We start from the raw sequence: 23320 nt of genomic DNA, 5'->3' as shown, positions 1-23320 counted from the left end.
CATGGTGAAGGAGAAACTTCAAATGCACAAGGTGTACAGCTTTATGGTAGGTAAAGAGATGAAAATTTTGTTGGATGTTACCAACCCACATGAGGAGTAAATTTTTTTTGCTTCTTGGATGATAAAGATGAAGTTGAGACCACTCACAACAGTTATTACTCGAAGAGACATTGGGCAAGAATAACTATTGAGAGCTTGGTAAAAGTGAGAGACTTAGAAAGGCCATACATGGCACCAATATATCATGGTGGAAAGGGACAACACACCCGAGAATACACACACGCCTCTCTATAGTTTAGGTGGAATCATAACACCCCGATCCTCTCAAAAAACCACATTGAACAATGAAAATTCACTGCAATCACCCGTCTACACACACCCAAGCACATAATCACACACAAAAGCACAGCTTATTGCATTCCAATCATCATAATTGCTTCTCAATTCTTAACCATACACATAACACCTCTCTCGTTGCACACACACCAATTAGCTCAGGAGACTCACACATAGCCTACACACGCCGATGCTTTTGCACAAGAGAAGAGAAGAGAATAAGGGATGGAGGGAGACAACACCAGAAATGATGCAATCAAAGCTTGCTTTTTCCCCAAGTGATTGGCTACGATGGAGCATACACATACAGGCTCTCTCCTTCTCTGTCCTATCCGCAGCCTAAAAATAGAGCAGGTTACAAAAATTGAAATATCTCTCAATTGGTGCCGAATTAGTCTACGTGCGTGAGATGCAAAACATTCAAAACGGCCCTTCTCTTCTTGTTGAGGGTCACTTTTTAAAAAAAACCAAGTTTTACAAAATAAAAACAGAATGGGACTTTTCGGCCCTCATGCAATCAAGTTAAGTCACTCACCGACTTTCCTTTTTATCACTAACCACATGGCCTTCACTCTCAACTTGCCTTGCATGGCCTAAGAGGCATTTTGCATGAAGAACCTTCTTTAAAGAATCGAATCCCTATCTTGGTCCACATAGCCGCGTAAGTCATACACATCATGAACTCTTTTGTCTGCACACTGAGTCTTCACACATGCTTTGGCATTCTGATACACATCAGTAAGCACCCTTGACACTACTTTCCATGATTTTTAGCATTGATCGTCCTTGGCTGCACCATTATTGTCGATCCCCTAGTTGAGCATTCATGCTCAACCATAAGCATGTTTATTGAACTTGAAACCTACTAAATTTTTATTTGTATCCTTGCATGTCTTGATTAGGTTGCTTGCCCAACCCCCTCCATCACAAAATCGCCGCCACCTAGATCAAATGGACAACCTCCTTTAGTGTTCTGCAAGAAACCATCCCCACCTCTTGGGTCAAATAAAATATTTGGGTATCGCTATCCATATGTAATGCCACCCTCTTGTAGTGCTTTGACCAAGCATCGAATGAATGGTGCAAATATACCCTTTCACATGTCCAAATATCCACCTATATCCAGCATGCCATCATGCACATCACCACTTTGAACACAGACATCTGACCCTCCCGCTTGACCACAAAGTAGGGATGCTCTCATACAAGAAAACTCCTTAAAAGAATCCTTTTTTTGATGCCATACCTGCTTCAAATCTACTTCCGCAAGCATACACATCAACCACAAAGTGCATACCTCTTTTGAAGTCTTATCTGAAACCTCCACTTGTGTTTCCTATTCTTGCATAACTAGACAAACCTGCTCCACTCTCAATTCTTCATCCACAAGCTCTTTGGTTGACATGGGCTCCACTCTTGACTCCGCAAATTCTACAACTTCAATGTCCACATTGGTAAGACTTTCCACAAAATTTGAATCATATGATTCAACTATCACTTCTTGGCAACAATCTTCATGTACCCGCTCTTCAAAATCCTCATTAGCTAATCCCTGCAAGAAATCACACCATACCTCCTTCTCTTGCGTTTTAGCATCACCAAGCATAGGAGAGGGTTTCCCAACCCCCTTGCTTTGTACTTTAGTTTCATTCTCTTGTACTTGATATGTGTCAGCTTGACTCTCCACCAAGGATTTGAACTTATCCTTCCTTGAAAATATTTGCACCAGGTGCACAACCATAGTACATTCCACCAACACTTTCACAAGAATAGCCATTAGCATGGTACCACACACCACCTCATTTGTAAGGATTGATGCTTCCACTTGGTCTACGTCCAACATAATGGCTTGAACAGTTCCCTACTCCTCACACATATCCACCACATCTTTATCAATACACACATGAGATCATACTCCGCATACATCTAGTGGGAGGAATCTATCTCCCAGTCTGTATTCGCATCGAGAGAGCTACTATAACTTATCTCATCCTTCTCTTCTATCTCGAGATTTGGAATTTCATCTATCTCTACCACTTCAATCTCGTTCGCAAATCTCACTTTTGGATCTTGAGCACAAACCAAAGGAACCTGATTAACCATCCTTGAGCTTGAAAACACATTCTCCATTTGGTTTGGAGCCACTTGCATCTCTTCAAAAATTGGAACCTCTCTAGTTGGCACCATGGGCATAGATACAACTCTATCTATCTTTCCATTGCACACTAAGTAATACACTCTCTATTGTGTGCCTTGAGCTTCCTTCGTCTTCTCCAAGCTGTGTGTGTTTTTTTGCAACCCTAATTCCAACAATTTGTATCAGAGCAGGTTGCATCCTCTCAGGCTTAGTCACCAGTAGCCCCAGCACACGCCTGCTCTCTTTCTCCAATTTTAGTGAGCTTTGGCGAGCATTCACAAGTTTTTAATTTTTGCTTCGGATTTCTGATTTGGGCTCATTTTGGCCTCCGTTTCCACTACAGGCAGTTTTCACATCGGGTGTAGACAATTTCCATGGCTGACAACAACACAGATGTGTTCAAGATGTTTGCTGCTGAGAATAGGTTGGATGGGGACAATTACCCTATGTGGGCTTACATGATGCAACATGTTCTTGTGTCAAAGTACGTCTGGAATATTGTGTTGGGCATTGATGTATGTCCTAGTTCTGAGGATGCAGGCGATGTTGAGGATGTTGCAGGTCTTGTTGCACGGATTGCTGCTGTAAGAGTTGTTTTGCCTATGACACAACAAGCTTGTTGGGATGTAAAGGATGCACAGACTCATGCATTGATTGCGTTGTATGTGAAGTGCACCATCACTCCTCACATTCGTTCAACATAATGTGCAAAACAGGCTTGGGATATTCTGGCTGGTCTTTATGCAAGCCGCAATGAGACAAAAATTGCTTTGCCGCGTAAAGAGTTGGAATCAAAGATTGTGCATGAGAAAGATGATATGGACACTTTCCTTGCTGGTGTCAAGGATATCAATGAGCAACTTATTTTTGCAGCTAAGTTATTTCAGACAGTTCCCTTGTGCATGCTATTCTTGATGCCTTGCCAGACGCTTACCAGACTTTTACCAGTACTTGGAGACTTATGACCCAAGGAAATCTTGAAGTTATCAAGTTTGATGCATTGTGCACATTACTATTGCAAGAGTCACTTTCCACAAAAAAATAGGACTAGACATTGTGCAATAGTTGAACAGGCTTTTATTGCTACTCAAAGAAAGGGTGGTGACATCAATGCAACCACTTCTTATGGTTCTTTTGCAAGTGGAAAATCATCTGTTCCTAATGCTTCTATCGACACAATTCGTCTGGAAATTCTGGTGATAAGGGAAAAAAGAAGATGTGTTGCCATTATTGTAAAGCTAATGATCACTTGATCAAACAGTGTCCTAAGTTGAAGGCCAAAGAGGCTAAGAAAAAAGAGGGTGGTTCACTGCAAATGCTGGTTCCACTACAAATGCAGCCATTGTTGAGTCTTCTGTAAAAGGAGATTGTGATCCTGATGTTAATGCAGAATGGGCTTTTAGTGCAGAGTGCACATACAATCTTGTTGTCCATGATGCATGCATGTTAGTTGCTATAGATTCACATGTGTGGTATTTTGACAATGGTAATACAAAGCACATTACCTCACATCGTGAATTGTTCACCTCTCTCGAGTCTGTCCCTCATGGGAATTGAGTCACTTGTGCCAACAATGCCTCTTATCCGGTTCAGGGGGTTAGAAAGATTGTGATTACACTTGCAAAATGATAGTTCTTTCACACTCGTTGGTGCACTTTATGTACATGGGATCAAGAAGAATCTTTTGTTTGTATCTGCACTTGCTAGACTTGGACTTGTAGTCAAATTTTTGGATGACAGATGTACAGTTCATGATCTCAATTTTGGTGATGAAATTGTTGCATCTAGCCTTTTCTGCCGTGGGCTGTATAAGCTCACTTTGTATGACAAGTGTGGACAAAATTTTGCAAATGCAGTTGCAGATTCAAAGGCAATTTTAGATGCAAAATTGTGGCATGCACATTTTGGGCATTTGAATTTTACCAGTTTGCTACAATTACAAAAATCTGATATGGTTGCTTCTTTTTTGCCTCTTGAAGCACCTATCAAACATGTTTGTGAAGGCTATATTTTGGGTAGAATGCAGTGTTCTAAGTTCCAAAGATGGTTCAGTTTAGGACACATGCAGGTTGCAGCTTGTGCATAGTAATGTTTGTGGGCCCATGCAAACTCCGTCCTTGGGTAATTACCTGTACTTCGTGACATTCATTGATGATTCCTCAAGGCATGCATGGGTATTTCCGCTTAAAGGGAGGTCCAAAGTTTTTATGTGCTTCAAACAATTTGTGTCTATGGCTAAAAATGTATGGAAATGTACTATAGGCACCCTCCATTCCGATCGAGGGGGGGAGTATATGTTTCATGAATTTTAATGCATTTCTGGCTAGCCGTGGGATAAAACATCAATGTTGTAAGGTCCTCCTCTTAGCCTTACTCTTGCTAAAGTATCTAAGCCGTTGTGAGTAGGATCGAAACACACAGAACGCCTCTATACTGACCCGACACACACTCTTGGGATGATATACACACACACTATGGGGCACCACTCGGCTTACACAACACACCTGGCAGAGACAGGGAACACACCTATGGAGTGAGAGGAGAGAGACTACCCTTTTACCCACTCCACACAGAGAGACAGTCACATACACACACCCAAAAAACTCAGCTCAAAAGAGGAGAATTTTTTATGTTTAGATACGATTGAGCTTGGGCCAACACCAATGGGGCAAATAACTCACACAATCACAAATTGGAGAAGAAGCTTTGCTCATAGGAGAAACTTAAACAGCCAAAACAACAGAAAAACAGTGAGGAATTTGGCAAAATGGACAGCGCCATCCCGTCTGGAACGGCCCTAAATTCCAGTCTACAATGTCAAAATGCTCAAATCCGACCTCGGATGAGCAGTTTACGGCCAAAACAGGCTCCAAAATGAGCAAAAACATAGTTGCGGTTGTTCCTCCTCTTCTCTCCACTCTTTTTCTGGTCTTCTCTCTGTTTTTTCAGTTCCCACACTTAGCTTTATTACTTGAGCACCCTTGGCCTTTTAGATGACCTCAAGCGGACCTCGAACAGGCCAAAAATTGACCTCGTAATGCATAGTTGCCACCCTGCTGCATCCATCCGCACACCTGGCACTCAACTTTTTCCAATAATGCATCCCACCACCACGTGAAGTGATCCCAAAAGATGGTCCTCATGATGAACTTTCTCCATAATTATCACAAGAAAACACCCACGTTGTGTCCGTACTTATCCACATGCAAATATTGACCCCATTCGACCACCTGACGCCACTAGATGCCATCTGACGCACCTGCTTATCTCATGTCGTCGGCCCGCAGATAGCTTCCTCATGAAGTTTTACGCGCTACCAACTCCTCATTATTATAGAAAAAACACATTGGTACTGGTAATAGTGAAAATCGATGCACTATGTACACCCTGTCCTACATGTACACGTGGGGCCCACATGTACACATGTGGGCCCCACGTAGCCACCTGGCTCTAGAAAATGGGCAATTTCTTATTTGATGCACCATGCATGTGTATGTACATATGCACCATCCCTTGTTCCAAAAAACTCCTGACATAATTTGCCCATCCCCTAGCCTGCTAGATCATTCATGATCAGCAGCAGCAAAAAGAGATATGAGACTCGTCGCGTCACAAGTCTCCTCATCCCTTACACACCTTACTTGTTCTGCATACATCTCATCTTGTTCCACCATCATCAATCTAGCATGATACAATTTAAGACGCAATCCATTTACGCTTGACTTATGAAGAATCCCATCTAGGTTAGCCAACTGATAAGTACCATTCAGAAAACACTCCACTACCTTGAAAGGACCTTCCCACTTAATTTGAAACTTCTTTTGGAAGGTGTTTTTCAGCTTAGTATTGTAGCGCAAAACCAAGTCATACTTCTTGATACCCTTACTTTTGACCTTTTCATTTATCTTTGCCAAAGCCCTATCCTGCATCTGCCCATAATGCTCCAATGCGCTCATCCTATCCAACTGAACCTCTTGTAACTGCAAGAGCCTCTCTTTGAATGCATCACTAGGCGGCCCAAGCAACTTCTCTAACATCTTTACCGCAGGCAACTCTACTTCCACAGGCAATAGTGCTTCCTTTCCATACACCAAATGAAATGGAGTAAACCCTGTACCTGTCTTCATCGAAGTACGGTAAGCCCATAATGCACTAGGCAATTCCAAATCCCAATTCTTTCCTTGGTTCTCTGTCACTTTTGAAAGAATCTGTACCAACTCACCATTGAATCTTTCATTTAAGCCATTACACTACGGGTAATAAGGAGTGGTATGTTGGTGCCTAATCTTCATCTTCGCGCATAAAAAGTCTAGCAGTTTAGCTCTAAATCTTGGCCCCTTATCTGAAAGTAGCTCTAGTGGCACCCCAAACTTGCAACATATTTAATCATACACAAATTTTGCCACATCCTTTGCAGTGATCTGTTTTACAGCTATAGCCTCTGCCCATCTAGATAGATAGTCCACTGCAGTCAAAATATAGCTTTTGCCCCTACTTGTGATAGGTAGCGGGCCGATTGCATCAATCCCCCACTTTTTAAACACATCAAACGCCATAATGGTTTTTCATAGCTCTAGCTTCAACACTCTCTTCCCAAATTCTTAACACCTATTGCAAGACCTACACCAATGGTGAACATCCTTGTGCAAACTAGGCCATACATAGCCCTCTTGCAAGATCTTATGCAAGGTGATCTTTAGAACAAAATGGCCGCCACATGCGCCTTCATGATTCTTTTCCAACACTCTATAAAGCTCCTCCCGCCAAGGTACACGTCTCAACACAAGATCAGCCCCTTTCATGTACAATACATCACCAATCAACTTGTACATGTATGCTCTATGCACAAAGCCATACTTCTTAGACTTTTGAATGTCTTTCGGAATGATTCCTGTTAGCAAAAACTCCTCTTCTTGAGCCAAACTTTCACGGCCATGATAAAGAGGTAAATTGGTCCTCAACACAAATAGCTCCCCAATCATGCTTTGAGCTGCTTCATGTGCCTTTCCATTTAGAGCATGTTCAATGTGTCTGATGCTCCATGCTTCAAACTTTTTTAACAGGCCTTTAATTCTGAAACACATTTCCTTCAATGAGTTGTTCTTACTCTTCCACACACCCAACACTTGCTTCACAACTAACAAGGCATCACCTTTTATGCTCAACCTTCTAATCCCATGCTTCAAACAAATGTGTAATCCGGCTTCCAACGTTGCATATTTAGCCTCATTATTACTATGCGCATCCAACTTGAACCCTCTCTTTCATACTAGCTTCCCCTCTGGATCATAAAGTGCTATACCCCCTGAAGCCGCATCATGGCTCTTTCTGTATGAGCCATCAAAGAACAAAACATGTGCATTGCTGATCTGTGGCACTTCTTCGACTACCTTTCTCACCACCTCTTCCTTAACAAGGAGGGGATTCTCCTTGTAAGTCAACAAATCGGCTAGGGTAGCTCTTGTACTGTCTTCCACTAGAAAAGAGAACTCAAACTCTTGCAGCTCAATTACCCATTTCTTCACCACATTTGACATGTTAGTGCCATTAATTAACTGTGGCAAAAAGGCGTAACTCGTCAAGAAAACAAAAGGTCGTGGTAGCAAGTAATGACGAAATCGTCGACAAGCAAATATTACACTAGCCATCACTAGCTCTACTTGCGAGAACTTTCTCTCTGCTACCAACTTCACTCGGCTTGCACAATACACTGGCCTCATATGATGGCTGCCCTTCCCCTTTTGCAATAGCATGGCCCCAATGGCATCATCCCCTACTGATGGATTTACATAAAATACTTGCTCCCAATCAGGAGCCTGCATGGCTGACAACCCCCCTAACACCTCTTTCACCTCTTGAAACACTTCTTCACACTTGTCATCCCATTGCAATGGATCATGCTTTGCCACTTGTTGTAATGGATAAACAAGCTGCGAAGACAATGGAATAAACCGTGCCATGTACTTCACTTTGTGTATAAAGGTTGCCAATTGCTTCGTACTCATAGGTGATGGAAGAAGAATAATAGACTTAACCTTGTCTGAATCAGCCTCAATACCATTTTTTGACACCATATGGCCCAATAACTTCACCCTTGGCTGTGCTAGATGACATTTCTTTGGATTTAGTTGTCCTCCACATTCATCATATCGAGCCAATACCATCTGCAACTTCTCATGGTGTTCAGCCCTACCGCTGTAGACACAGAAGTCGTCCATAAAAGCTTTAACACAACTACCAATGAATGGTGCCAATAGCCAATTTGCTCTCTCTTGATAAAAGGATGGTCCATTTGTCAACCCAAATGGCAATACCGTGTAACAATAGCAGCCCCATGGCATAATAAAAGCTGTCTTTGTGCGGTCTTTAAGAGCAATCTTCAATTGAAAATAGCCTGAAAAACCATCACACACACTGTACCTCTCATAACCTGCCACCAATGAATCCAAGATCTGATCGATGAATGGAAGAGGATATGGGTTCTTCTTAGCGGCTACGTTTAAGGGTTTAAAATCTACACAAATCCTCCACTTTCCATCCTTCTTTGGGCTGACTACTACTGGGCTCACCCATTCTGTGGTCTCCACAGGGACTATGAACCCTACCTTCAATAACTTGTCCACCTCTTCCCGCAAGGCTTCCATCTGCTCTTAACCCATCCTTCTTAGCCTTTGCCGCACTGGCTTAGCACCTTCTTTCAGTTCTATATGCATCTCTTCGCCCTTGAATCCTCTGATCTCTTCATATGAAGTAATGAACAAATCAGGAAAACTAGCCAGCATGTGCAAATATATCTCCTTCTCCATAGTTGAGAGGTCTCCACTGATCATTTGTGTCATCAATTCCTGCTTCTTTGACAATTCAACCTTTGTTTGCATCAGCCCTTCAATCACTTCATAAGGCCCTTCACTTTCATCTTCAACCTCATTTGCAAATGCAACTAGACCAGACTCCTGGATTTCTTTGTCCATCAAAAGAAATGCAACATCAGCATCCTCATCACTGCTGGTAGTACTATCATTGTCCTCATCTGTCACCGTGGAATAGTCTTCATCACTAGACTCATCCTCATCTTCATAAAGCTCCTACAATCGTTTCCTTGTGTCCATATTATATAGCTTCTTGGCACCTGTCTTTCCATAGAGGCTAATAGTACCACGTTGCCAATCTTGAACAGCTCCCACTACACGTAACCATGGTCTACCCAGTATAATAGGATATGCTCCCAACCCTGTTGGCATCACATGAAAAACAACCACCGGCTTTGCATCATATGCCTCCGCTTCTAAGCTCTTTACAACACCCAAACATTTTACTTTCTGATGGTTTGCCAATCTGATCTGGAAACCTGACAGCCCAGTCTCACTGTAAGACCCATCTTCTCAACTCATGAGTGTGTTATGACGCATATTTGGGCTCCATCATTTACATAACCTTGTCGCAAATTTTTTCTTTTATGCCACACATCTACTATTGGACAAATGTATGGTAGCTCATCCATCGCCAACACCTTCATTGAACCTCTCTCTGGCTCTTTCTCCATTGGGTTAACCATCCTCTTCCACTGTCGCTTTAGTTTAGGCACCATCTCTATAAGCTGCCCAAAAGTAACATCGGCTTTCCTACTTGTCAGATCCTCCTTCAAGTCATAGCTCGATTGCCCATCCCCTAGTGGAAAATATGACACATGAAACTTGCGACAAGCTCTTCTTTTCCTCTTGGCCTTGACATCCTCGCCTTCATGGCTCTTTCCCTTCTTCTTGCTAGGACCTGTGGCACTTCTTCCTTCCTTGTCCTCTGTGGTTCTCTTCCCAATAGGCATCACTAATGTATCCTCTAGCTTTGATGCCTTCTCCAAGGTGACTACACTTAGCACTTTTGTCTTTCCCTTTTCCTCCTGGGTTAATCCACTGGTTCCTTCATCTCCCTTAATTTCAATGCCATAATCATTCAACCTAGTTAGCACCTGTCTTGGCAATGGATACATATCTCCCCCCATCCTTGGTGGCTTATCACATTGCGGGCTGATGTGGCCCAACTCTCCACAATTATAACATGTGGGTGTCTGCCTCCAAAACCTACCATTACTTTGTCCAGCACCATTCTTGGGTCTTTCTTCCCCTCCTGGCTGATTTGCAAACCTCCCTCGACCTCAATTATTTCCCACTTGACCTAGCATGTTTAGGCTGAGATTCTTCATTGAATCTATACACTTGCCTCATGTCTTGCCTTAGCCCATCATCTTGCACTGCTGTAGTGACCACTGTTGGCATAACCTGAGGAGTAACAACAACCACTGGTTCATGATGAACCCCTGGCATGCGACCTTGCGAAGAATCCATAGGCTGAAATTCAAACCTCATGGGCAAAGACTCCACCCCTAATAACTGGCTCATTTTCCTCAGCTTCCACTCTTTGTTCCTTGCCACCTCTAGTGCATCTTCATATGTCCTAGGCTTCTTTAGCTCCACTCTCCAACGTATATTCTCCCAAAGACCAGCCAAGAACCTGTCCTTCTTCATCATGTCAGGCGGGGGTACTTGTGGTGCTAAGGCCTTGCACATCCGCTCCCATGCCAATGAGAACTTACGTATGTACGCATCTACTGGCCCACCTTCATTCTGCACCGAACCTTGTACTTCTTGCCACACTTTGTCAGGATCTTCTATCTTCACAAACTCCACTTCCAACCTATGCCTTAGATTGTCCCAACTCAACCTTACGAGTGGATCAGCCCCACACAACTCTTCTTCAAATGCTTTGGACCAAACTCGTGCATCACTCTTCAAACATATTTGGAGAAGACGTAACATCTGCGCCGGGTCATGAATTTGGTTGCTAATGGAGGCAACCTCCACCTTTTCCAAAAAGTCTTCCACATCTTCATCACTTCTTCATGAAACTCCGGATAAGAGAAAGCCATGGCTACCCCAAGTTTCAATGCTTTGAGAACCCCTTCTAACACACGTGCAAGAACCCAGACTTTTGACTGACTCAATCCCTAGAAACTTCAGCGGAGCTCAACTTTAGATAAGGACAAACACATGCACATCAAATGAGTTTTTATAGTTAATCATCGGAATTACAACAACAGGCAAAGGACATTCCAGGATCTCTCGTAATCTTCTTGGCCCAAACATAAAGACTATGCACTGCTGGAAAAAAATCTTCCTGGACACATGAATATTTATATGGATTCTTTGAGTTAAATGAAAAGGAGTGAATTGAGGGCCATTTTGATCATCCATTAAAGCCAACCATGAAGCTCCCAAGAAAGCACACCTATCTTATCCTCTGATTTTGCCGAAAGTTTAGCAGCATAACAGCATAAATGGCTCAAAAGACCAAAAAACCAGCCATCATAACTTGGAAAATTTTTGACAGAGTTTTCCCGGAAGTAGAGCAGTGTGAACCCAAAATATATATTGTATATATATGCATAAACTGCCAACAATAGAACCCGAGCATCAAGTAGGAATCACTAGTACATAGCCTATGGCAAGGTCACAAAAAGGGTGCTCCAGCTACCTGTATCACCGAAAGGATCTCCACATTTGAGAATCCCCCAGCTCAATAAAACCTCACGCTATCGACCTTCACACGAAGGCTTATGCAAATCGCGTATAGTCAAGTCTCAGAAATGACTATCTTACAGACCAAGTCTAAGAAATGACTGGGACTGCCAAATAAAACCAAGTATGGCTCCACAAAGGCGTACAATGGCAGTTTCCGCAAGTAACGTACAATCCAGCAGACAATGCGCTCAAACAGGCGCCAAATGATATATACCCACAACAACTACAAGTGACACCACTGCTAGTATATCACTGTGCTCCAGCTACCTGTACATGTCCCTGTAACTTGTAACCTGTAACCTGTAACCTGTAATCCCTAATCCCGAATCTCGAAGCTCGAAGCAGAAGGTACTCAAGAAGATCCTCAGTGGGAGAACCAAAAGAATGTGAGCGGGATGGAAACGCACAGAACGCCTCTATATTGCATCGGTGCAAAGACGGCGGATGCTCGGATTTGAATGCCCAATCATATACATTTATTGATTATAGCATTATACACAAAGCTAACATGACAAATGAAGTCATGATGAGATTGTTAGTCAAGGGACTAAGGTGATGCTTGACATTTTTTGGTTGACATGTTTGGTAAATGTGAAACTATTTGACGAGCTTTCAAATGAGAGGCGGTCTCTTGGAATGCGTTGATTTGATATGTTTGAAAGGAAAAGACTATAAAATTATATAAAAGATTGCAATTACAAGTGGAAAGGTTGATGCAAGAAAAAAAGATTAGTAGCCAAATTGTTCATATCTTCAATATTTGCATTGCATTTTTCAAAATTCTTCAACAAAGTAAACTTGAACATATAGGAAGGATGAAGTTAATGCCTACAGCTAATGTTTAATATACATTCAACCAAAAAATTGTAAGGTAACATCCTTTGTGATGCACAATCAAAATGAAGAATAAATGCCAGTATTCACTATTACAAGTTGGACTCTCATTTTGTGTGTGTGTGTGTGTGTGTGTGTGTGTGTGTGTGTGTGTGTGTGTGTGTGTGTGTGTGAGAGAGAGAGAGAGAGAGAGAGAGAGAGACGCTAAGAGTCACCTTTTCATTTGTCCTTTAAGTTTGTTAGAGGAAAGGCAACTTTGAAACACCAATAGGAAGAACTTTCAGTCCAAAGTTAATAACATATTTGGGCTCATAGTCAATAGAGAAAAAGAGGAACTTGGACGATAGATGGTTATGATTGAAGTTAGTGTTATGAGGGTAAGTGAGAGTTGGGCTCATAATGCTATATTCGATAGAGAGTAAATGGAACTTGACAAAGGGCAATCAAGCATCTCAAGTCTTTATGTCTCCATTTTTAAATAGGTTGTAATTGTTGTGTGTGAGTATACACTACCAAAATATGTGGCAACGATATTTTGCACGGGTGCACCTTTTCCTCCATTTTCTCTTGGTTTAGATTTTCTAGCCTATCATTTATGTGGAGGTTGTGGTTTGAAACTTGCAAGATTCATTTTCTTCTTGACCTACACCTAGCCATTGCTTCTAACAATATTAACAAATCTCCTTGCCCCATTTTGTTGGAGTGCTTGCTAAGCATCTCTCTCTCTCTCTCTCTCTCTCTCTCTCTCTCTCTCCCCCAACGTGAAAATTCTCTTCTTCTTCTTTCCCCCCTCGAAGGCAGAGTGGGACAAATCTTCCAGGCAAGTTTGGAACACTGTTGAGCATATAAAATAAAGGAAAAACTACCAAAAGACCTTTGTAATTTGTGTAAATTCCCAAAATACCCTTGAAATTTCAAAAATTCCCAATGTACCCCTCAATTTGGCCAAAAATCCCAAAAATCTCTTCAATCTTGAAAAAGAACTCCCAAAATGTAAAAACGATTATTTTTGCAACTCTTCATAGGAAGGTTGGTTCTCCTCAAAAAAAGATAATAGAATTAGGATTTTAGGTGGTATTTAGGCCTCTTTAGATGAAATTGTTCATCATTTTTGAACAAAGATGCCTCTATTTGTGAGCTCATTGGTGAATAATTTTGTCTAAGATGCTCAAAGATAGATCTCCATTGTCATAGACATTATCCATCCATATTGGGAATTTTCACTTGGTGAGCCTAATGACCAAAATTGGATGTTCTCAAATCACTAGCGCATCTCTTAATTTAGTGAATTTTTACGCGATGCTAGTAATCTTCGTACATAGTATCTGCTTGTGCGATTGCATTGAAAATCTTGACGTTCTTCACAAACTTCGATGCCAGCATCAGCTGTCGGGGGAGACGTTTGTGAAGAGGCCTCATACCCATTGGGGCGGACACTAATGTAGTGAAAAGTAAAAGTTAAGGCAGGGCTGAGGACGATGAAGTACAGGAAGGGTGCATTGGGCCGTTTGTGTGTGACACTGGAGAACCCACTGGAGGATGCTAAGAAAGCATGAGCAAGAATTTGTGAGTTGATCCAAAAGATCTTCAGGACCCATCAAAAGTTACACTCCTGCCTTGGGATGTGGTAAATCTATCAGCGAAGGGCGCCCTAGTGGAGAGGACATTGATGTGGCACTACCACAGCTGCCTCTTCCAATTGGAGAAGAAGAAGGTGCAACATCACAATTTGTGAGTGCATGTCATGAGCTGGTTGGTATTCGTGCCGCATGTGCAAACGACGTGGAGTTACAGTTACAGTTGCAGTTGCAGGAGGATTTTGACTTGTTTTTTATGACCAAGATTTGGCAGGCTCCTATCAAATATTACATAACTGATGAGAAGTTCTGGCACTGAGTGATTTTTATCTTCTCCAATTGCATGCTGCTTGTGAAGAGCAAGAAGGACCTCTTTTGGGTGATGGATATTGCAGAGGTGATGTCACCCATGGAGGTGCTAGAGAGATGTTGCTCGAGCACAGGTATCTCATGCCTCGTGGGGGTCACTATGTATAACTATCACATGCGTTCAAGGACACTCCTTATTTGTGAGTTTTTGACAAATAAAATACACCCTTTTTCTATTCAATCTGTAAAAAAATTTCCCTATTCCATTTTACGATACCCTTTTGTATGTGAAAAAGTGAGAAAAAATTAAACTTAATAACCCCTTCTGTTGCACTCACGTGATAGTCACATAATTATTAAGTGACCCCCCCAAGTCTCACGCACCACAAGAGGTTGGTACTGCGAGTTCAAAGTCCAAAGGAGGAGTTGAAGGTGCTAGTGAGCATGACCATGGCAGGGTTGTATGTGCAAGTGAAGGGCTACAACAAGCTAGTGTTGAAATTAGGGTTGCAAGGAAACACACACAGCTTGGAGAAGACGAAGAAAGCTCAAGGCACACAACAGAGAGTGTATTATTTAGTGTGCAATGGAAAGATAAGATAGCCCTAGAGTGATGGGCATATATACAATGTACGGGGGGAAAAACCTCCTAGTGAGGGAAAAAATGCCCCGGTGGTCCTAAGTGTGTTCACACACATCACTACCACATGTATATGGTAACAAATTCCCCTTGGGAGTGATGCAATGAACAAGAGCTAGCACATAGAGTATAGGGAAGTTCCATGCCCTAAGGACATGATCAATCCACAAAGGGGAGTAAGTCCAAAGCTTTGCGGAAAGCTTCAAACTTCTCACAAGACAATGCCTTTGTGAAAAGATCCAAGGTTTTCATGTGTTGGCACATAAGCCAAGCTGACCTCTCTTGCTGAGAGCCTCTCCTTGACATAGTGGTAATGCACCTCAATGTGCTTTGTGCAAGCATGAAAAACTAGGTTCCTTACAACTACCAATGCGCTATGACTGTCAGTGTAGATAGTGTTGGTAGTGTCTTGTCTAACACCCAAATCAACCACAAGGCGTCTGTTGAGCCACACACACTCAATCCTAGCTGTGAATATTGCCCTGTACTCAGCCTCACAACTAGAAGTGGCCACAGTAGGTTGCTTCTTGCTAAACCATGATATGCATAAATTGTCGAGCATGAAACAAAAACCACTCGTAGACACTCGTGTGTCAAAACAACCATCCCACTCTGAGTCGAGAGAAGCATGTAAATCTGGCAGCAATGATCCCCCCTCCTTGGGATAAAACAAGCCAAGATGTAAAGTGCCACTCAAGTAGCGAAAAATCCTCTTCACAGCCTGCCAATGCTTAGACCCTGGGCTATGCATGCATCTGCTACCCTATGAGACTGCAAATTGAATATTTGGCCTCGTATTGCATACATAAATGAGGCAGCCAACAATTTAGTAAAGAGTGACATCGACAGGATCATCATCATCATGAAAGCTCAATTTCAAACTTGTTTCCATGGGAGTGGCAATAGGTTTGCAATCCTCAAGTCCAAACATACATATCAATGTCTCTATGTAACTTGTCTGACACAAGGAAATACCACCATCACACTGCTTAATTTGTATACCCAAGTAATGATGCAATAGCCCCAAATCTTTCATCTTGAAAGTAGAATTCAAATCAGTCTTAAATTCAATAATATGTCTCTCATTTGGTCCATTGATCAACAAATCATCCACATAGAGAACCACAACGAGAAGTACATCACCCTCATGCTTTACATACAATGTGCTTTCTGTTGGTTTGTTACAAAAGCCTCGTTTGACCAAATGAGTGTCAGCCTTCTCATACCAAGAACGAGGTGATTTATTTTACCCATACAAAGCTTTCTTACATTTACACACTTTATCTTCCTGCCCTTTAATGACAAAACCGCGAGGCTGCGTTACCTAAACTTCCTCAAATATGTCACAATTCAAGAAAGCAGTAACAATGTCTGACTGATGTACATCCCAACCAAAATGAGCTGCTAATACACATAGAAAATGCACAATAGTCATAGGACAAGTGGGAGAAAAATTTTCTTCATAATCTATGCCTTTTTGTTGTGCATAACCCTTTACAACAAGTCAAGCCTTATAGCGATCAATCTCACGATCCGGCTTGCTTTTCAACTTGTAAACCCACTTGGTACCAATGGCCTTTTTGCAAGGAGGCAAATCACATAAATCCATGTGTCATTTTCTATAAGTGCATCATATTTAGATTTCATGGCAGCCATCCAATTTTCTAAATTATGTGCTTCATCAAAAGACAAAGGTTCCTCGACATCATGTAAGTTAGGCACAACCAAAGCATAACAATCTGATGCATAAGATGCCTAGTGAGAACCTGCACGAGTACAACTAGACAAAGGTGCATCCAATTTACTGTTAGACAAAGTATGCACCAACCATTTTGGCATACCTCTAGCATGCTCATTCTTAGCCCTTTCCTCGTCAAGTACATCATGTACTTTTGCATCAGTAATAGGCTGATATGTAGCATTTTTAGAAACCCCCATAGGCTGTACATTTGCCTCATTGGAGTTTACTTTCGAACTTCTACGACTAAAAAGAGGCAACAAAATGTCATAAATGTCCTGTGAGCTTACAAAATTGTCTCTAGTACATGACAACAAGGGCTAAAAAGAATCTTCCACAAACACAACATCCCATGAAACCAAGATACACTTTTTTTTGCTGATGATACAACATGTAACGTTGTCTTTCGGCACTATAACCAATGAAAATACATTTGAGAACATTATCATCCAATTTCTTGCGATGTGTTTGTGGCACCAAAGCATATGCCAAACAACCAAAAACACGCATGTGCTCAATAGAAGGCTTTCTATCATGCCATGCTTCATATGGAGTCATAGACTGCAAAGCTTTTGTAGGACACCTATTAAGTACATAAGTGGCGCACATAATAGCCTCAAGCCAAAACAAATGCGGCAAAGCTTGATTTTTGACCATACACTGTGCCATTTCCATAAGTGACCAGTTTTTCCTCTCAGCAACACCATTTTGCTGAGGCGTATAAGGCACTGTACATTGGCGTTTTATCCCACGACTAGCCAAAAATGCATTAAATTCATGAGACATATACTCTCCCCCTCAATCGGAACGGAGGGTGTCCATAGTAAATTACGATACATTTTCAGCCATAGCCAGAAGCACAAAAACAGTTTGGACTTTGCTTTAGCGAATACACCCATGCATGCCTGGAGTAGTCATCAATGAAATTCACGAAGTAAAGGCCCAAGGACGGAGTTTGCATGTGCCCACAAACATCACTACACACAAGCTGTAACCTGCAAGGCTGCATGTGGCCCTAACTGAACCATCCTTTGGAAACTTTGAACGCTGCATCTTACCCAAAATACAACCATCACAAATATGTTTGACAGGTGCTTCAAGAGGATAGCAGATTTTTACAAACGCAACAAACTGACAAAATTCAGATGTCCAAAACGTGCATGCCAAAGTTTTGCATATGAAATAGCCTTAGAATCCACAACTGCATTACAAAATTCTGCCCACACTTGTCATACAAAGTAAGCTTATACATCCCACATCATAATATGTTAGATGCAACAATTTCATCACCAAAACTGAGATCATGTACTGTACATTGTCATCCACAAATTTGACTACAAGTCCAAGTCTAGCAAGTGCAGATACAAACAAAAGATTCTTCTTGATCCGAGGTACATAAAGTGCATCAACAAGTGTGAAAGAATTGCCATTCGCAAAAATAAGCACAATCTTTCCAAATCCCTGAACCGGATAAGAGGCATTGTTGACACAAGTAACTAAATTCCCGTGAGGGACACACTAGAGAGAGGTTAAAAAATCACGACATGAGGTAATGTGCTTTGTAGCACCACTGTCAAAATACCACACATGTGAATCCATAGCAACTGACAAACATGCTTCATGGACAAAAGTATCATAAGTACACTGTACTAAAAGCCCATTCTGGATCAACATCAGTATCACATCTCCTTTCATAGAAGATTCAACAATAGCTGCATTTGTAGTGGAACCAGCCTCTTTCTTCTTAGCCTCTTTTGCCTTCAACTTAGGACACTCCTTGATCAAGGGATCATTAGCTTTAATATAAAGGCAACGCATTCTTTTGCCCTTATCTTCACCAGAATTTCCAGAAGAATTGCTGCCAGTAGAAGCATTAGGAACATGTGATTTACCACTCACAAAAGAACCACAAGAAGTGGCTACATTGTTGTTACCACCTTTTCGTCAAGCAGCAATAAAGGCCTATTCAACTGTACGTTGTCTAGTCCTATTTTTTTTTTAAAAGTGACTCTTGCAACAACAATGTGCATAATGCATCAAACTTGACAGCTTCTAGATTTCCTTGGGTTATGAGTCTCCAAGTACCAGCAAAAGTTTGGTAAGAATCTGGCAAAGCATCATAAGGGAACTGTCATAAATGACTTCGCCTGCAGAAATAAGCTGCTCATTGATATCCTTGACACCGACAAGGAAAGTGTCCATGTCATCTTCCTCATGCATAATCTTCGACTCCAACTCTTTACGCAACAATTTTTGTCTCATTGTGACTTGCATAAAGACCAATCTGAATATCCCAAGCCTGTTTTGTAGATTTTGCTTGCAGATTTTGCTAAATGAATATGGGGGGAGTAATATTACACTTCACAGACAATGCAATCAATGCATGGGCCTGCGCATCTTTTGCATCCCAACAATCTTGCTCAAATCCGTGTTGTTTTCAGCCATGACAAATGCTGCATTTGATGTGAAAACTGCTCAAAAAGAAGAGAAACGAAGCGAGAACAACACATGCTATATAACACAAACCGCAGAAGAATATAAGGGACCTGTTATGCAGAAAACAACACTGGCATAATTTTTGCACAAAATGACGAAATAGCCTACGCAGTACCAAAATATTTATCGACCTGCGGATGCTTGCCAAAGCTCATAGAAATCGAAGAAAGAGAGCAGGCATGTGCTGGAGTTTTTGGTGACTAAGCCCGGGATGCAACCTGCTCTGATACCAATTGTTGGAATTAGGGTTACAAGGAAACACATATAGCTTGGAGAAGACAAAGGAAGCTCAAGGCACACAACAAAGAGTGTATTACTTAGTGTGCAATGGAAATATAAGATAGCCCTAGAGTGATGGGTGTATATACAGTGCACGGGGAAAAAACCTCCTAGTGAGGGAAAAAAAGCCCGGACGGTCCTAAGTGTGTTCACACACATCACTACCACATTTATATGGTAACAGCTGGCCATCGGCATTCTCACACTCCTCACCACGGTGGGGCAATTCCCGCATCGGCTGTGGTGGTGTGTGAATGACCATGTCATCACCACTTTGGCATTGACAATACAATGCTTAGTGGACATGCTACGTGGATTGCACACCAGGTAGCTAATTTACGACTCCATGTCCACCCTACCGGAAGCGATCGCCGTCGTGCTAAGCTCGCATGCTCCGATTGAAGAGCGGCACCCACTTCTACTCGCTGTGCAACATCAAGTGCAACGACCCGCGCTTGCTTGATCAGTTGCTGGTGCGGATCTTGGACATCGACGATGTTGGGGTGGATCTGAAGCAAAGCGATAGTCCCCAACCAGTCAGCATTAGTACTCCGCCGGGCGGCATTGTCAAAAATTTTATCTCCTGCATCATGAAGTGGGGCGCCCACTGTGTGAAAGTGTGCATCTGGTTGCCCCACGTGAACGAAAGCAAAGCTCTGTTGTGTGGATTTACGCCTTCCAAAGCAGAGCAGTCTGTTCCAAGGAGGATTCTCGCGTCAAAGTATGGCAAATGGGCCATACTCTTTGCTCGCTAAACGGGGTCGCTATTGTCAAGCTCAACCAATGGGATGCAACCGACAAGTGATTACTTTCATAAATTGATGTAATGCTCCTACCAAGGATGTGTAAAGAAGCGGCAATTTGAGGATAGGCTAGAGATGGAGTGGGAGTATCTGGCCACACAAAAATGACTTGTCAAAGCTCATTCTGCAGAAAGGCCAATTGTTAATGTTGGTTTCACTCCATGAGAGCACAAAAACATTAGTCCAAGTCTTTTGAAGGCTCTATATCCCAAACTAGTGCTTGGAATGGTTGCCATGGAGAAATTGGAGACACCTTCGCATATGTCTAGAGTGGAGGCACCTTGCTTGAAAAGACCCAGGCTTGTAGAAGACTTCCCCATGACCACAATCAAATTTCAAACATGCCATCCATCAAGCATTTCCATCAGCTGCTACCGATACTAATGTGCCTTGAAGAGATAGTTCTCTGTATTTGTCTCCAACTTGGAGAAGCATCGAGACTGCATATGGCACTTCATCAATGGTTGCCTCCATCCACTAGTTCATGCAAAAACATGCATCCCTGCCCGAGGAAGAGAAGGTGATCGTTGATGGTCTTTAGAAAGAATAAACACATGTATAGTTTGGATTTTCACTTACAGATATTGAAGGTGAGGGATTCGGCTCCCTCCATCGTACTCAAGGGTTTCTTTTGGGGTTGGAAGTATTTGTTGGGGTATAGGCATCTGTGCCTTGCCCGGCCGCCCAGAGTCTGGGCACCCACTGACTTGTATACCTTATACATAGCATAAGTGTATAGGGGGCTGCTCACTCTTTGAGTCTCCCCACCCACACGCGTGTGTGTGTGTCTCCTTCTCTCTCTCACTCTCCGTGTGTGGTGCTCCCCGATCCCCTTCAATTGGTATCAGAGCGTAGGTGCGGAGGGAGTGCGTGTGTGCACAGTCACGACAACAGCGGAGAGCCAGTTTCATTCCCGAAATCGCGTCCGCGCGCGCACACTTTCAAGAGTGCAAATAGGGTTTCGACTTCGGCATCGGCAAATTCATCTTTCCGAGAGCGTTTCCACCAAGAGTCCTGACGTTTTATCCCCTTTTCGAAGCCATTCGAGCCATCAAAAACTTCATTCGAGCTACGGTTGAGGAGCTGCATTGTTCAGCCCTCTTTTGGCAGTTTATGTTGCGTTTTTGGGTCGATACGGAGGTTTTTGGCATAGCTTTCACACCCGGACTCGGATACATGTGATCTAGGAGTCTACCTCGGGGTTTTGGCATGCTCCGGACGCGCTCATCATGTCAGAATTTTAAAATTCTGAACGCTGAATTTTCTGCAGCAGTAATTGTTTATTGTGTGTCGAGGATTCCACATATGGTTTGCTCTCAGATGTGAGAGTGATATTTGCTGCAAGTTTCCTCACAGGTGGGAGGATACGATGTATGCCTTATGTGGTTTGATGCTTAGGGAGACTAATGTGATTGCATTTTGAGCTCGGCAATGTATGCCTGGAGCATGTTTTTTGGCAGTCACAGGTAGAGCAGATATTTGTGTACTAGATTTGCAGGTGTTTGCAATGATGTATGCAAAGTGTGGAGATCGGTGCATGCATTTGGAGTGCGGTTTGATGTGCTTTGGCTGCTCATGGTTTTGAGCGTGCAGTCAATTTGGTTACTGGTTTTGTGGCCGTTTTACTGACGAAACTCCGGCGAAATTTTCCCAGGAGTTTTATGCGTATCATTTATGCGATCTAGGTAGAGATTGCGGGTTGCACTCAGCATTTGCGTGCGGTGTTCTCTGCAGGTGGGAGATTTGTGCGTGTGTATGCATCGATACCGCACATTGTGGGCTTGGTGATTAGCTCACGGGTTTGACAGGCGTACAGTTATCTTGGCACACTCACAAGAGTGAGTATTGTGATGTATGCTTGTGTGGCTACGAGCTAGGTAGCCGGATTCGAGCACTAATGGCTTGAGGTTTTTCAGCAAGTTTTACAGGTTTACAGGCAGGTTTGAGGGTTTATTTGGGCGCTGAATTTTCAGCCATTGTTTCCTCTTTGCAGGTGTCCATGTATGGCTCAGTTGTAGGCTGATCTGGGACACGTTTGTGACTTGTTTATGCAGCTGTTTAAGAGCTGAATTTTGGGGCTGATTTGCAGCCATATTTGTAGACTTTTGTTGATGCGACTCGAGCCAGTTTAGGGCTGATTTGGTTGACATTTGCTACTCATTGTTGGTTGCTCTTTTGCGAGCATTATGGCTGATTTTTCATTTGACTTCCAGCGTTATCGTCTGACACAGTTTGATGGTGCAGATTTTGTTGCTTGGAAGGAGCATATGCTTGTTGCATTGGCGGATTTGGGGCAGGATAAACCCTTGCATGGTTTATCGGCGAAGCCCAAGTCTATGCGTGATGATGATTGGCATGATCTTGATGAGTTAGCAATGTCTACGATTCGTTTGCATCTAGTTGAGTCTGTTGACTGGCAGGTCTCGAGGGAGACTACAACTCATGCTTTATGGCAGAGTTTACATGCTATGTATGCGACATCCATGTCTACAGGGGAGTCTAGTCCCACTTCTATGTCCATGGGAGAGATTGGTCCCACACGCAAGTCTCGACGGCATAGAGACTTGACATGTTGGCATTGTGGACATAGAGGGTA

The 23320-nt window shown here is 42.5% G+C and overlaps 1 pseudogene; it reads left to right on the top strand.

Annotated features, from left to right (window-relative positions):
* The first annotated feature begins 13229 nt into the window (after positions 1-13229).
* Positions 13230-20726, top strand: LOC147461561 (uncharacterized; annotated as a pseudogene).
* Positions 20727-23320: the final 2594 nt, after the last annotated feature.

This window comes from Adiantum capillus-veneris, chromosome 3 (genome assembly GCF_014529385.1).
Source record: "Adiantum capillus-veneris isolate H3 chromosome 3, ASM1452938v2, whole genome shotgun sequence".
Lineage (NCBI taxonomy): Eukaryota > Viridiplantae > Streptophyta > Polypodiopsida > Polypodiales > Pteridaceae > Adiantum > Adiantum capillus-veneris.
The sequence above is the reverse complement of the archived record's forward strand: the minus strand, read 5'-3'. Positions and strand labels throughout refer to the sequence as shown.